Genomic DNA, 13,428 nt, shown 5'->3' with positions numbered 1-13,428 from the left:
GTTGGCGTGTCTAAGATAAAAGGAAGTGTCTTTACCCACATCCATTTTCTAGTTAGGTTCATTATTTCCCTCTGGATTTTCATAATGATTCATACAGTGAACTTGAATCTTTTTTTTTTTTTTTGGTCCAGTCGTGGGGCCTGAACTCTGGGCCTGGGCGCTGTCCCTCAGCTCTTCAGCTCAAGGCTAGCGCTCTACCACTTGAGCCACAGCGCCACTTTGGGCTTTTTTCTTTTTGCTTATGTGGTGCTGAGGAATCGAACCCAGGGCCTCAGGCATGCAAGGCAAGCGCTCTACCACTGAGCCACCTTCCCAGCCCGTGAACTTGAATCTTGTTCCTAGTATCCATTAAAACACAAAGGGGAGATTGATATTAAATAACACACACATTTTAGGTCCCAGAACTCAACTACTCAACAAACCAATAAGCCAGCTGCAAAAAATACCCTAGCTACGGCACCTCTCTATTGCCCTACAGACAGTAATGAAGGAAAAATAAACTATTGTCTTATTATTATTATCTTTAAGTAGTTGTACAAAGGAGGTGCCAATCAACGAAGTAGTTTATGAATACAGTGCATCTTGATCAATGCCACCCCTTTCAATATTCTTATCCATCCCTCCTAACCCACCCGTTCCCTCAATTTTCTTAATTTTATGGATATGCATTGAATTTTATGACTGCCTTCTTCCCCTTCCTCTCTTAAATGGACTAAGTCTGTGATTTTAGAGTAAACACAACCCTTCAGCTTCTACCATTCTGCATCGTAAGTGTCCAAATAAGTCCTGCATTGAGCAAGTGATATAATTTAATAGCAGAGGCTTTCAAACCCAGTTCCATAAGGAGAGAACCAGCCTAAGACAAGGAAGGTAAGAGTATAAGGGGAGGCATTAGAAAAGTTGACACCAATCCAACCAGAGTACATCATACATACTTTCTTATATATTGTGCATTTATATAATATTTCAAGCCAAAGTGTATTCCCTTTAGCTGTTTTTTTCTCTTTTTTGGGGGGGGAGTGGGAGTGGTGTGCTGGTCCTGGGTTTGAACTCATGGCCTATGCACTGTCCTTGAGCTTTTGTGCTCAAGGCTAGCTCTCTGCCAATTGAGCCACAGTTCCACTTCTGGCTTTTTTTGGAGATAATTCTCATTGATTGTCCTCCCTAAGCTGGCTTCAAACCATGATCTTCAGATCTTAGCCTCCTGAGTAGCTAGCATTATAGGTGCAAACCACCAGCACCCAACTAAAGTGTATTCCTTTTGAGAAAAAAAAAGTTGAAATCTAGACTGAAAAAAAGAGAATGACAGAAATGTAAACTAGGTTCTAGGGAGCGGCAGATGGAAGTTGAGGATTAACAGAGAGGGTAGAGGAAAAAAGGTCAGGGTGAAGGAAGTATTTTGACTAAGGTCAAAAGCTTTATGTACCTGTGTGACAATGGAACAATGACATTCATTGAGATCAGTTTGGAAAGGGGAAAGAGAATGAAGGAGTGTGACAGAGGAGTGAGTCTGATCAAGGTACATTTTGCACATATATGGACATACCAAAATGTCCCAACTGTACAACTAATTGATGCTTATAAAAATGTGGAGCATGATTCCTGAATGGGCAATGAGCAAAATCACATTCTTATATGCCCAATTCACAGGTGAGCAAACAAAGGTAAATGCATACATGTAGCAGTATTTGAGAAGAATTAGTTCCCGAGCCTGCACTTTTCTTCTTCATCAGGTTTTCTACCTTCTAGCATAGCTATGTTTGTGTTCTTTCCCCTCAGGAAGTCAAGCACCACAACCTCAGTTCTAACTCATCCTCAGAAATGCTGAAGATGAGGTTGGCAAGTTGAGTTTTTACTGCCGGTAATAGTTTACTCATGCCAACTGCCAAATACATGTTTTCACATTGCTTTTTTTTTTTTAATTGTTTTACTGTTTCTTCTCTGGAACAACACATGACTCTTCTAAAAACAGATCACTCATTTCTTTCATAACAATCAAGTCGGGAGGCTCCACCTGGCAGCCAGGATCCTTAATGAAAAAGAAGAAGAGACAAACGTTCTAATCCCTAAGAGTCTCTTATTTGGCCTGCACTTCAGTCTCTCCGTCTGCATCCGCCAGGCCCATATGGATATCCCCGTCACTTGAGTAATGACTGTCAGCTTTCTCAGTAATTCTGATGAGAAGTCCTATTTTTAACTGCCATCTAAAATATATTAGGAGAGCCATCTAGTATTTTCAAGTTAGCATTTAGGAATTACAAAAAACAATCCTCCTCCCTAAATTTGATTTACCATCTGTGTTCTTTTTCAGCATTCTGAAGCATCAACCAAGGAGATACACACACACACACACACACACACACACACACACACACACACACACACTTCATTTTCATTTGGGGAAGAAATAAGTTTAAGAAATAAGAGCTCATTAAGTTGTTTTGTGGTTGATTCTCCAATATTGGGAGGCAAAAACTTGGCTCCATGATTAGAACCATTTCCCCCACAGCAAGGTAACAAGATGTAAATAGTTGACACACTTCAAGTAAATACACTGTTGGCTCAGAAGCTTCCCAACCAAGAACTATGCCTTATAATTAGCTGTTTTTCTGACATTAAAATGGGGCCAACTGTGGTTGTGGGCAGTGCAGTAGCAGTCTGATAAAATTTCAGAAGCATCAGGAAAAGGCCCCAGAACATCTTCCTCCACCATCTGCCTTATGCTTGCTAATTTCCTAATCGCTTTTCTGAGGGTGTAATTAACATCAGATAGACCGCATGTATTTAATAAACGATGTGATTCCTGAGTTCTGGCATTGGCGCAGGCAATCAAGATAATGAGCATGTTATAACCTCCAAGGTTTCATCGAGCTCTTTGTCAGCTTCTCTCCATTCTCCCCCCTCTCCCGGGGCTCACTGTTCTGCCTTCTACCAATACGGATTACTCTGCTTTTCTAGAATGTGATAAAAATGAAACCATATAATGTGTACTCTTATCTTTTTTTCCGTTAGACTTCTTTCCCTCAGCATGAGCATTTTGAAAATTCTTCGTGCTGTTACATGGGGCAATATTTTTGTTAACTATACGAAAAGAAAAAGAATAGACACTCACACAGCCATGTTCATTGCTGCACTATTCACAATAGCCAAGCTATGGAAACAGCCCAGATACCCCCACAATAGATGAGTAGATCTAAAAAATGTGGTGTCTATGCACAGTGGAATTTTATACAGCCATTAGAAGGAATACTATTACATCATTTGTAGGGAAATGGATGGACCTAGAACAAATTATGTTAAGGTGAGCCAAGCTGAGAGACTCAATCAGGGCATGTTTTCTTTCATACATGGAACCTAGATCTAAAATACATCAGGACATGATAAATTAAAGAGGACTCTAGACATTCACACATCGTAAGAGGATACTCAGGGGAGGAACACAAAGGTACAATGCCTGTTTATATCTGATCATACAAAGTAATATTTATCTAAATGAATGCCAGGAAATGGAAACAAGAGGCTTTTTTTTTCTTTGTTGCTGTTTTTGTTTTCTTTTCTTTCTGTCTTTCTTTTTGTCGTGGGGCTTGAACTCTGGGCTTCGGCGCTGTCCCTGCGCTCTTCAGCTCAAGGTGAGAGCTCTACTATTTGAACCACAGTGCCACTTCCAGTTTTCTAGTGGTTTATTGGAGATAAGAGTCTCACGGACTTTCCTACTGGGGCTGGCTTTGAACTGTGATCCTCAGATCTCAGCTTCCTGAGCAGCTAGGATTACAGTTGTGAGCCACTGGCACCCGGCTCTTTTTGTCTTTTTTTTTTTTTTTCATTTATCTGTCTTTGGGAGGGTATAAGGGGACACAGAAATGGAGAGATAAATGGTGGCCAAATGCAGCAGTGGTACTCACTAGACACTGTTGACAAGAAACTATACAACTTGTGGAGGGAAAATCTAGGAGAGAGCAAGGGGAAGGGTGACATTTTCCAAAAAGAAATGTACTGTTTACCTGACCTACGCAACTGTAACCCCTCTGTATATCACCTTTATATTAACAAGATAAAACTTTTAAACAAAGAAAAGGAAAACAGCAGAAAGGTAAACATCAACAGTCCAACAGGTTTTATTTGGTAGGAAGGGTAACCACATCTCGTCCAGCCTGGCTGAAGGGGAAATGGAGCAAACCCCTTATAACTAGGGTGCCCTTAAATGTGAGGCAGAAAAAGTGGAGCCAGGCAGGGCAAAAGGAAGTGATGGTATGGAGGCGGAGTGGGTGAGCCATGTTATTTTGACTGAGGAATTTCAAGGCCTTAAAAGTATCTGTGTCCATCAGGGATGCCAGCATCAGATGTGGTCTTGGTCTCAGGCTCACTTCCAAGCCCACCAGATGGGTTGGTTCAGGGGGAAGAGGAGGGGAGAAGATTCAGGGGCTTTGACAATGAGGACAGTTCTAGATAGGGCTATCGGGGGACAGGCGAGTGCTTTCACTTTAAGTCCTTTTCCATCCATGGCACTTTATGGATGCATAGAATTCCACTGCACGGCTATGCTACAACTTGTGGACTCATTCAATTTTTGATGGGCATTTGCTGTTTCCATGGTTTGCTATTACAAATAGAGCTGCTATAGAGGTAAATGCCTAAGGTTTTGTATAGACTTACTTTCATTTCTCTTGGGTAAATTACTAGGAGTGTAAGTACTGGGTTATGTGGTTAAGGTATGAATAACATTTTAAGAAACTTCCAGAGCCAGTTGCCAGTGGTTCATGTCTGTAATCCTAGCTACTCAGGAGGCTGAGATCTGAGGAACATAGTTTGAAGCTAGTCTAGCAGATAAATCCGTGAGACTCTTATCTCCAATAAACCACCAAAAAGTCAGAAGTAGATCTGTGGCTCAAGAGGAAGAGTACCAACCTTGAGCAAAAAAAAAAAAAAAAATGCTCTGTGACAGCAACAGGCTCTTTGTTCAAGCCTTAGGACAAGGAAGGAAGGGAGGGAGGGAGGGAGGAAGGGACGGAGGGAGGGACGGAGGGAGGGAGAGAAAGAAAAAGAAACTTCCTATTCTTCAAAGTGGTTGTGTCACTTGTACCCTGCCACAATGAATTCCAGTGGCTCCAGAGCCTCTCCAACACTTGATATTTTCAGTATTTCATAATAACCATTCTACCCAATGTATAATTGTATCCCATGATCAACTTGCACTTTCCTTATGACTAATGGTGATCAGTATCATTTCATGTGTTTGTTCAGTCATTTATAATTCTTTCTGTGTGTGAAATCTCTGGTCATTTGGCCATTTTTATTGCAATTTTTAAATCTTCTTATTGTTGAATTATGAGAGTTCTATATATAGAGAAAGAGAGAGGGAGAAAGAGAGAGAGAGAGACTATTCTGGATGGAAGTCCTTTGACAGAAATACGGTACAAATACGTTCTTCCAATCTACCACTTACCTTTGGAGAACAAAATATTTTTGTTTTACTGTCAAATTGGTTGAAATTTTTGGTCTTATTTAAGAAAACTATGCCATGATCTGGCAGGATAGTGAATGCTTGGAATGCTGGCACGTAGCTAAGGCAAGAGGAGAGTAAGTTTCAGGCATAGTCAGACTATGCCTCAGTAAAACAGAACAAAAAGTAATCCACAGATTGGAGATGAAACTGTTTTTGTTATTGTTTTTTTTAAGCTGATGCCATTGCCACTAAGAATTGTTGTATTTTATTTAGTCTGGATTAGCATACATTAATCACTCAAGGGGGATTCATTGTTATAATTCTTAACATGTATACAGTGTCCTTTGAACAAATTTACCACTTCCATTATATTTTCATTTCCAGCTTCCACTTCCCATATGTTTGGTGGGTCTTATGATGCTGTCTGATTCATAGATAGACAGTACTTAAATCCTCTTCACCCCTCAGTACCTTCTCTTCCCCTTCCTGCTGATACCTCCTTGCATAGTCATCCTTTAACACTCATACATCATATCATCATCATCATCATCATCATCACAAACATGAGTAAGAACATCTGATAAGATATTGAGCTTGGTTTATCTCAGTCAACATAATGATCTCCAGTTCCATCTATTTTCCTGCAAATGATACGATTTCACTTTTCTTTACAGCTAAGTAGTGCTTTATGGTATATATAAATATGTATTATGTAAATATGTATATGTGTGTATGCTGTTATAGCTTTTCCCAGTCTTTTTTTTTGGGGGGGGGTCCAGTCGTGGGGCCTGAACTCTGGGCCTGGGCGCTGTCCCTCAGCTCTTCAGCTCAAGGCTAGCACTCTACCACTTGAGCCACAGCGCCACTTCCAGCTTTTTTCTTTTTGCTTATGTGGTGCTGAGGAATTGAACTCAGGGCCTCATGCATACAAGGCAAGTACTCTACCACACCTTCCCAGCCCCTTTCCCAGTCTTTTTTAACCTCTCTGTGAAGTAGATATCAGATAGATTGTTTATCTAAGATTTTGCTTTTAATTGAGGAGGTAAGATAAATTCTGTTTAATTTGATTATTGATGTGATTCAATTTAAATATTTCTGTTATTGGAATTATGTTATGATATAGGTTCTTCCTAGAGAGCTAAGACTGATATCAATTTGTGATCCTTCTGCCTAAGTATTATTATAATGACTTATGCATATTAACCACACAAATTAATGAGTTTTGCTGTGATATTTCCATGGATACACATATTGTGTTCTGACCACGTTCAATCTTCCTTCTCCTCTCTTGCTCTCCTCCATGTTCCTTCCCTAAGCCCTTTTGATTAGTCCATCTTTATTTTAATTTACCACCTTGATATTTGTGTTCTATTTGTCAATTCTTGTGGTTGTTGTTGTTCTATTTACTGAAATTTTCTTTTTCTGCCTTCTTTTGGATTCACGGAGTTTTAGGTTTTAATTTTGTTTTTGTAGTGATTGCCTTAGAGTTCATGGTACTCATCTTTTAATGTTTTGCAGTTTACCTTCCAGTAATAATACATATAATACTTTACCTAATACATAATACTTTACCTATAATGTAAGCAATATTGTACTGCTTCCTTTAAAGACCTAACAATTGCTGGGTGCTAGTGGCTCATGCCTATAATCCTAGCTATTCAGGAGGATGAGATCTGAGGATCATAGTTCCAGCACAAGCAGAAAAAGTCCATGAGACTCCTATCTCCAATTAAACACCAGAAAACCATTAGTGGTGCTATAGCTCAAAGTGATAGAACATTAGCCTTCAGGAAAAAGAGCTCAGGGACAGTACCCAGGCCCTGAGTTCAAGCCCCACAACTGTGGGGGGAAGGGAAGCGCCCATGGAGAAAGATCTAACAATTGTCCACTTCTATTTCCCTCCTCCTGGCTTTTATTTTCCTTCTTTGTTACTGAGGATAGATCCCAGGCTCTTACACATGCTAGGCAAGCATGCTATAATTGAACTAAATCTCTAACACTTTTTATATTTTGTTTTGAGACAGGGTTTTTCTAAGTTCCCAGGCTGGCCTCGAACTTGCAATCCTCCTGACTCCATATCCAGATAGAACCTTTACTATTTTTACTGCTATATGTTTTGTCCTTTTGTATTAAGGCTGTGATTCTTGTCACTATCTAAAACCTTTTCTAGGTTCACATTCACTAAAGTATAAATAAAGCCCCTGATCAGGTTTGGGTAAACAAATAAGATGGGAAGAAAGTTTGACAGTTCTAAATGAATAAGGAGCACATAAGAATAAATAGGGGAAAAAGAGGGGGGGGGACTGACTGTTTCAACCTTTGAGGAAAGTCATCCTAGTCAAACTCTTAATGGTTTGAAAATCTCATCGATTTTCTCATGGCCAGCCCAGATTCAAACTTCTGAGCAGTACCCTTATACTTTGTACTTCAAGGCCATAACAATTAGATGAGGCAAACAGCATAAAAGATTATAGCTTTATTGTGGATATAACTGGTCAGTTTTGAGGCCAGCTGATTTTAAAAAGTAATAAAGCCAACTCATAAGCATGGGCAGAAACTTTTTGCAAAGAGTCTCAGGGGCACAGCAAGTAGGAGAGAGACTTGACAAATGGGATTACATCAAAATAAAAAGCTCTGCACAGCAAAGGACATAGTTACTAAACTAGAAAGAGAACCAACAGACTGGGAGAAGATCATTACCAGCAATATATCTGACAAAGGCCTAAGATCCAAAATAAACAAGGAGCTCAAGAAACAAATCCCTCTCAAAGCTAATAAACCAATCATTAAATGGGCAAAGGAGCTAAAGAGAGACTTCTCAGAAGAGATAAGAATGGGGCTGGGAAGGTGGCTCAGTGGTAGAGAGCTTGCCTTGCATGCCTGAGGCCTTGGGTCTGATTCCTCAGTACCACATAAGCAAAAAGAAAAATGCCGGTAGTGGCACTGTGGCTCAAGTGGTAGAGTGCTAGCCTTGAGCTGAAGAGCTGAGGGACAGTGCCCAGGCCCAGAGTTCAGGCCCCCCCCAAATAAATAAATAAGAAGAGGTAAGAATGGCTATAGAAGCTGGACGCTAGTGGCTCACTCCTGTAATCCTAGCTACTCAGGAGGCTGAGATCTGAGGATCACAGTTCAAAGCCAGCCTGGGCAAGAAAGGCCGTGAGACTCTTACCTCCAATAAACCACCAGAAAACCAGAAGTGGCTCTGTGGCTCAAGTGGTAGAGTGCTAGCCTTGAACTGAAGAGCTGAGGGACAGCACTCAGGCCCAGAGTTCAAGCTCCATGACCAACCAAAAAAAAACAAAAAAGAATGGCATATATATACATATATGTATGTGTGTGTATGTATGTATGTGTATATATATATATATATATTATATATATATATATATATATATTAACACTCCTGACCATAAAGGAAATGCAAATGAAAACAACTTTGAGATTCCATCTTATCTATTAGTTTGGCTAACACCATGAATTCAAACAACAAATGTTGGTGGGGATATAAGGGAAAAGAACCCTATTGCACTGTTAGTGGGAATGTAAACTAGTACAACTACTCTGGACAGCAGTCTGGAGATTCCTCAAAAACTAAAAACAGATCTTCCCCACGACCCAGCCATACCACTCCTGGGCATCTACCCTAAACATCACAAGCCAGGAAACTGTAAAGACACCTGCACATCCGTGTTCATTGCTGCATCATTCACAATAGCCAAGCTATGGAAACAGCCCAGATGCTCTATAATCAATGAATGGATCTGAAAAATGTGGTACCTACACACACTGGAAATTTATACAGCCATTAGAAAGAATAATATTATGTCATTTGCAGGGAAACCTAGACAAATCATGTTCAGTGAGGTAAGTCAAGCTCAGAGACACAATCAGGGCATATTTTCTCTTATGCAAAAGCTAGATCTAAAATACACTGGGCACAGTGGCTCACGCTTATAATCCCAGCTACTCAAGAGTCTGAGATCTGAGGATCCCAGTTCAAAGCCAGCCTGGCAGGAAAGTCTGTGAGACTTTTATCTCCAATAAACCACTCAGAAAACCGGAAGTGGCGCTGTGGCTAAAGTGGTAGAGCGCTCACCTTGAGCTAAAGAGCTGAGGAACAGTGCCCAGGCCCAGAGTTTAAGCCCCACAACTGACAAAATAAAATACACACCAAGACATGATAAATTATATAGTACTCTAGACATTCATCCACAGTGAGACCAAAGGAGGACACTCTTAGGGCAGGAACACAAAGGTGCAATGGCTATGTGCATCTGATCATATAAAATAATATTTATCAAAATGAGCTCCAGAAAATGGAAACAAGGTTTTCTTCTTGGTTGCTGCTTTCGTTTTTGTCTTGTTTTTTCACTTACCTGTCTTTGGGAGGGTAAGACAGGGCACAGAAATGGAGGGACAAAAGGTGAACAAACGTGGCAGCAGTACTCACTAAGCATGATGTTGAAAATGAACTATACAACTTGTGGGTGGGGATGGGAGGAAAAAACTGGGAGAGAAAAAGGGAAAAGGTGACATTGTCCAAAAAAGAAATGAACTCTTTACCTGATCTATGAAACTGTAACCCTTCTGTATATCACTGTATAATAACAATAAAAAAATAAAATAAATAAAAAGCAATGAAACCATTACTTTTACCACAAGTAGTTCATTGAATGTGTCCTTCAATTTATTTTTTTAATATACTTAATGTCTAAACCTATTACTTTCTCAGAGCCTAGACCAAATTTGTAATGAAAATATAACAGACTGAATAAATACAGAAGACTTTGGACCTGGTGCTGGGAGCTTATGCCTGTAATCTTAGCTACTCAGAAGGCTGAGATCAGAGGACTGTGGCTAGAAGTCAGCCTGAGCAGGAAAGTCACTGAGACTCTAATCGCCAATAAACTACCACAACAGCAGGGACTGGAGCTGCAGCTCAAGTGGTAGATCACTAATCAAGCAAAAAGAACAGGGACAGCACCTAGGCCTTGAGTTTAAGCCCCAGGACCGGCACACACACACGCACAAAAAGTAAAAACAGGGGCTGGGAAGGTGGCTTAGTGGTAGAGCGCTTGCCTTGCATGCCTGAGGCCCTGGGTTCGATTCCCCAGCACCACATAAGCAAAAAAGAAAAAAAAAGCCGGAAGTGGCGCTGTGGCTCAAGTGGTAGAGCGCTGGCCTTGAGCTGAAGAGCTGAGGGACAGCACCCAGGCCCAGAGTTCAGGCCCTATGACCAGACCCCATCCAAAAAAAAAAGAAAAGAAAAAGTAAGAACAGCTCAACAAAGGAGGAGGAGGAGGAAAGAAGGAACAGGAGGAGGAGGAGGAAGGGGGGAGGGGTAAGGGGGAGGGAAAGGAGGAGGAAGGGGAGGAGGGAGGGGGAGGAAGGGGAGGAGGGAAGGAGAGGGAGGAGAGGAGGAGGGGGAGGGGAGGGAGAGGGGGAGGAGACTACAACCTTGCCAAACATCATTCCACAAATTATTTATCTATCAGAAAATTTTTTAAATCTTTTGGCTATAAAACAGAAAATTTCAGATATTCAATAAATACAAAGCTTCCTCTCGCTTCCCATCCGTGACGCCCACTCCCACACTTCCATCTGCCTGGACTCCACAACACGGAACAGAAAGATTGGAAACGCACCAACTGCCTGTGCCTGGCAAGACTTCAGTAGCCATAGATTCCAGGCTGAAAGATTCGTGTTCCTAAATCTTGATGACTTCTTACACTTTACAAAAACTATGTTGGCATATAGGAGCCATTGTAAGTAGAAAGTGCAGAAACCACTCTTCTGTTTAAAAAAAAAAATGTTAGCCAAGTCCAGTGGCTCATCCTTAGCTACTCAGGAGCCTGTGATCTGAGGATCGAGATTCAAAGCTAGCCCCCCAAGAAAGTTCCTATCTCCAATTAACTACCAGAGAGCCAGAAGTAGAGGAATGGCTCAAGTGGTAGAGCACTAGCCTTGAGCACAAAAGCCCTGAGTTCAAGCCCCAGGAGCCCACCACCACCAACACATACATACACCACACAAATTGCTCACCATCAAGCTAGAGAAGTTCCTTTTAGATTTACCTCATATCTATAAGACCCATGTCTTCCAACATAAAGGTCTCTAGTAAGATTCAAACTCCTTTCCTGCATTCTTCCCCCTCCTCATCCTTTCTCTCCCATTCACCCCTATCTCTGTCTTTCCACTTTCTCCTTCTCTCTTAGAAATAGAACAGAATGGGTTAGGATCTTGGATCTGGATTGCATTCTGAGCTCAGGACCCTCACTAGCACTAATACCCTTAATTCATATGAGGGTAACTTCAGCCATCTAACTTCTCTACCCTGTGCCTCAGTTTCCTTATCTGCAAAAGTGAGAATAATAACTGTGCCAAATCAGAAGAACAATGTTAAATACCAAATTGTGCACCAATTCCCTTTTTTTAATCTGCAGATGGGCAGATGTTATATAAATGAATGCATATATCACATTATATATATATGTCACATTATTATATTACATTATATACTTATATATAAAACCACACAATAAATGGAGAGACCCAGAGACAGAACTGAAATCTAGCCTGCTGGACCATGTCTCGAATGAAAGAATATGTCCATTCAACAAGAAACTTTGTTTTCAGGTTTGAAAATGTTTCAGTGAGTCTATCTGTTCTATGTTTTCTTTGAACAGCTTTTCATATATAATAAAAATTTGCCACTTTACCCACTCGTAAGTTTACGGCTCTGTGATATTAAGAGCACTCACCCTGCAATCCAATCACTGTTCTGAGGTCCACTCCTCGCCGTCTTTTCGTGTGCCAGGGGCATTACACCTGCTTTTGTAACACACCTTCCCTAGGTGTTTCCAGGCTTCTCAACTAAACGAATATCTTTTTAATATTAAAAATCCAAGGGCTGGGCGCCTGTGGCTCATGCCTGTAATCCTAGCTACTCAGGGGACTGAGATCTGAGGATCATGGTTCAAAGCCAGACTGGGCAGGAAAGTTCATGAGACTCTTATCTCCAACAAACCACTAGAAAACCAGAAGTGGTACTGTGGCTCAAGTGGTAGAGTGCTCACCTTGAGCTGAAGAGCTGAGAGACAGTGCCCAGGTCCAGAGTTCAAGACCCACGACTGACCCAAAAAATAAAAACTAAAAATCTAAGGAAGCCTACATATGAATAGCCACAACTGCTAATATCTGCTAGAAAATAGCCTGTGAAAATGAATTATTATTTCAATACAATTTCCAGATCAGTTTGCACCTCACTAGTCAACAAAGCCCACAGCAAAGTGCACACAGGTACACTACGCAAGCTGTGTTCCCTGCCTTTAATCTTGCTCTATGGAGGTACATTTCTAGCAGCCACACTAGACAGAAATACCCACAGAGCTTTGAGCTTCTCTCACACTGGGCCAACCCAATTCCTTAATCAATAAGATGCAATATCACTGTCTAGTGATAGATGGTGATTGGCGGGTGGCTTCCTGTGTCTCCATGCAATGCCAGCCGGAAGGGCAAGTCAGAACCGGCTAATCATGTTGTGCAGTTCATCTACACCATGTTTCACACAGCTGTCAGTACCCTCATGTCACACAAGGGAACACGGAGACGTGAAGAGCATTAGAGCCTTGGATGTAGACATTCACCATTAGCTGTTTCCTAATCTGGTCTCCCTGCGGGACACAACACAAGAAAGTAAAGCTCGTCTGCCTTTCTTGGACGCTGGGAGCTACATAAGGTCCCACACAGCATCCTGTTCAGTGGGTGTCTAGCTAGTATTTATTACATCAGTGAGTAAAATTGTAGCTGCTAACAGAGTACCCCAAATGAAGGTCCACAAGATAACCCACCCACCTGGCTCAGGTACTGAACATCTGTGGTTCATATGTGAAAATTCAGGGCTGGGAAGTTGGCTCAGTGGTAGAGCGCTTGCCTTGCATGCCTGAGGCCCTGGGTTCGATTCCTCAGCACCACATAAGCAAAAA

The sequence above is a fragment of the Dipodomys ordii genome, unplaced genomic scaffold (assembly GCF_000151885.1).
Source record: "Dipodomys ordii isolate 6190 unplaced genomic scaffold, Dord_2.0 Scaffold65, whole genome shotgun sequence".
Lineage (NCBI taxonomy): Eukaryota > Metazoa > Chordata > Mammalia > Rodentia > Heteromyidae > Dipodomys > Dipodomys ordii.
This window is presented reverse-complemented; position numbering follows the sequence as displayed.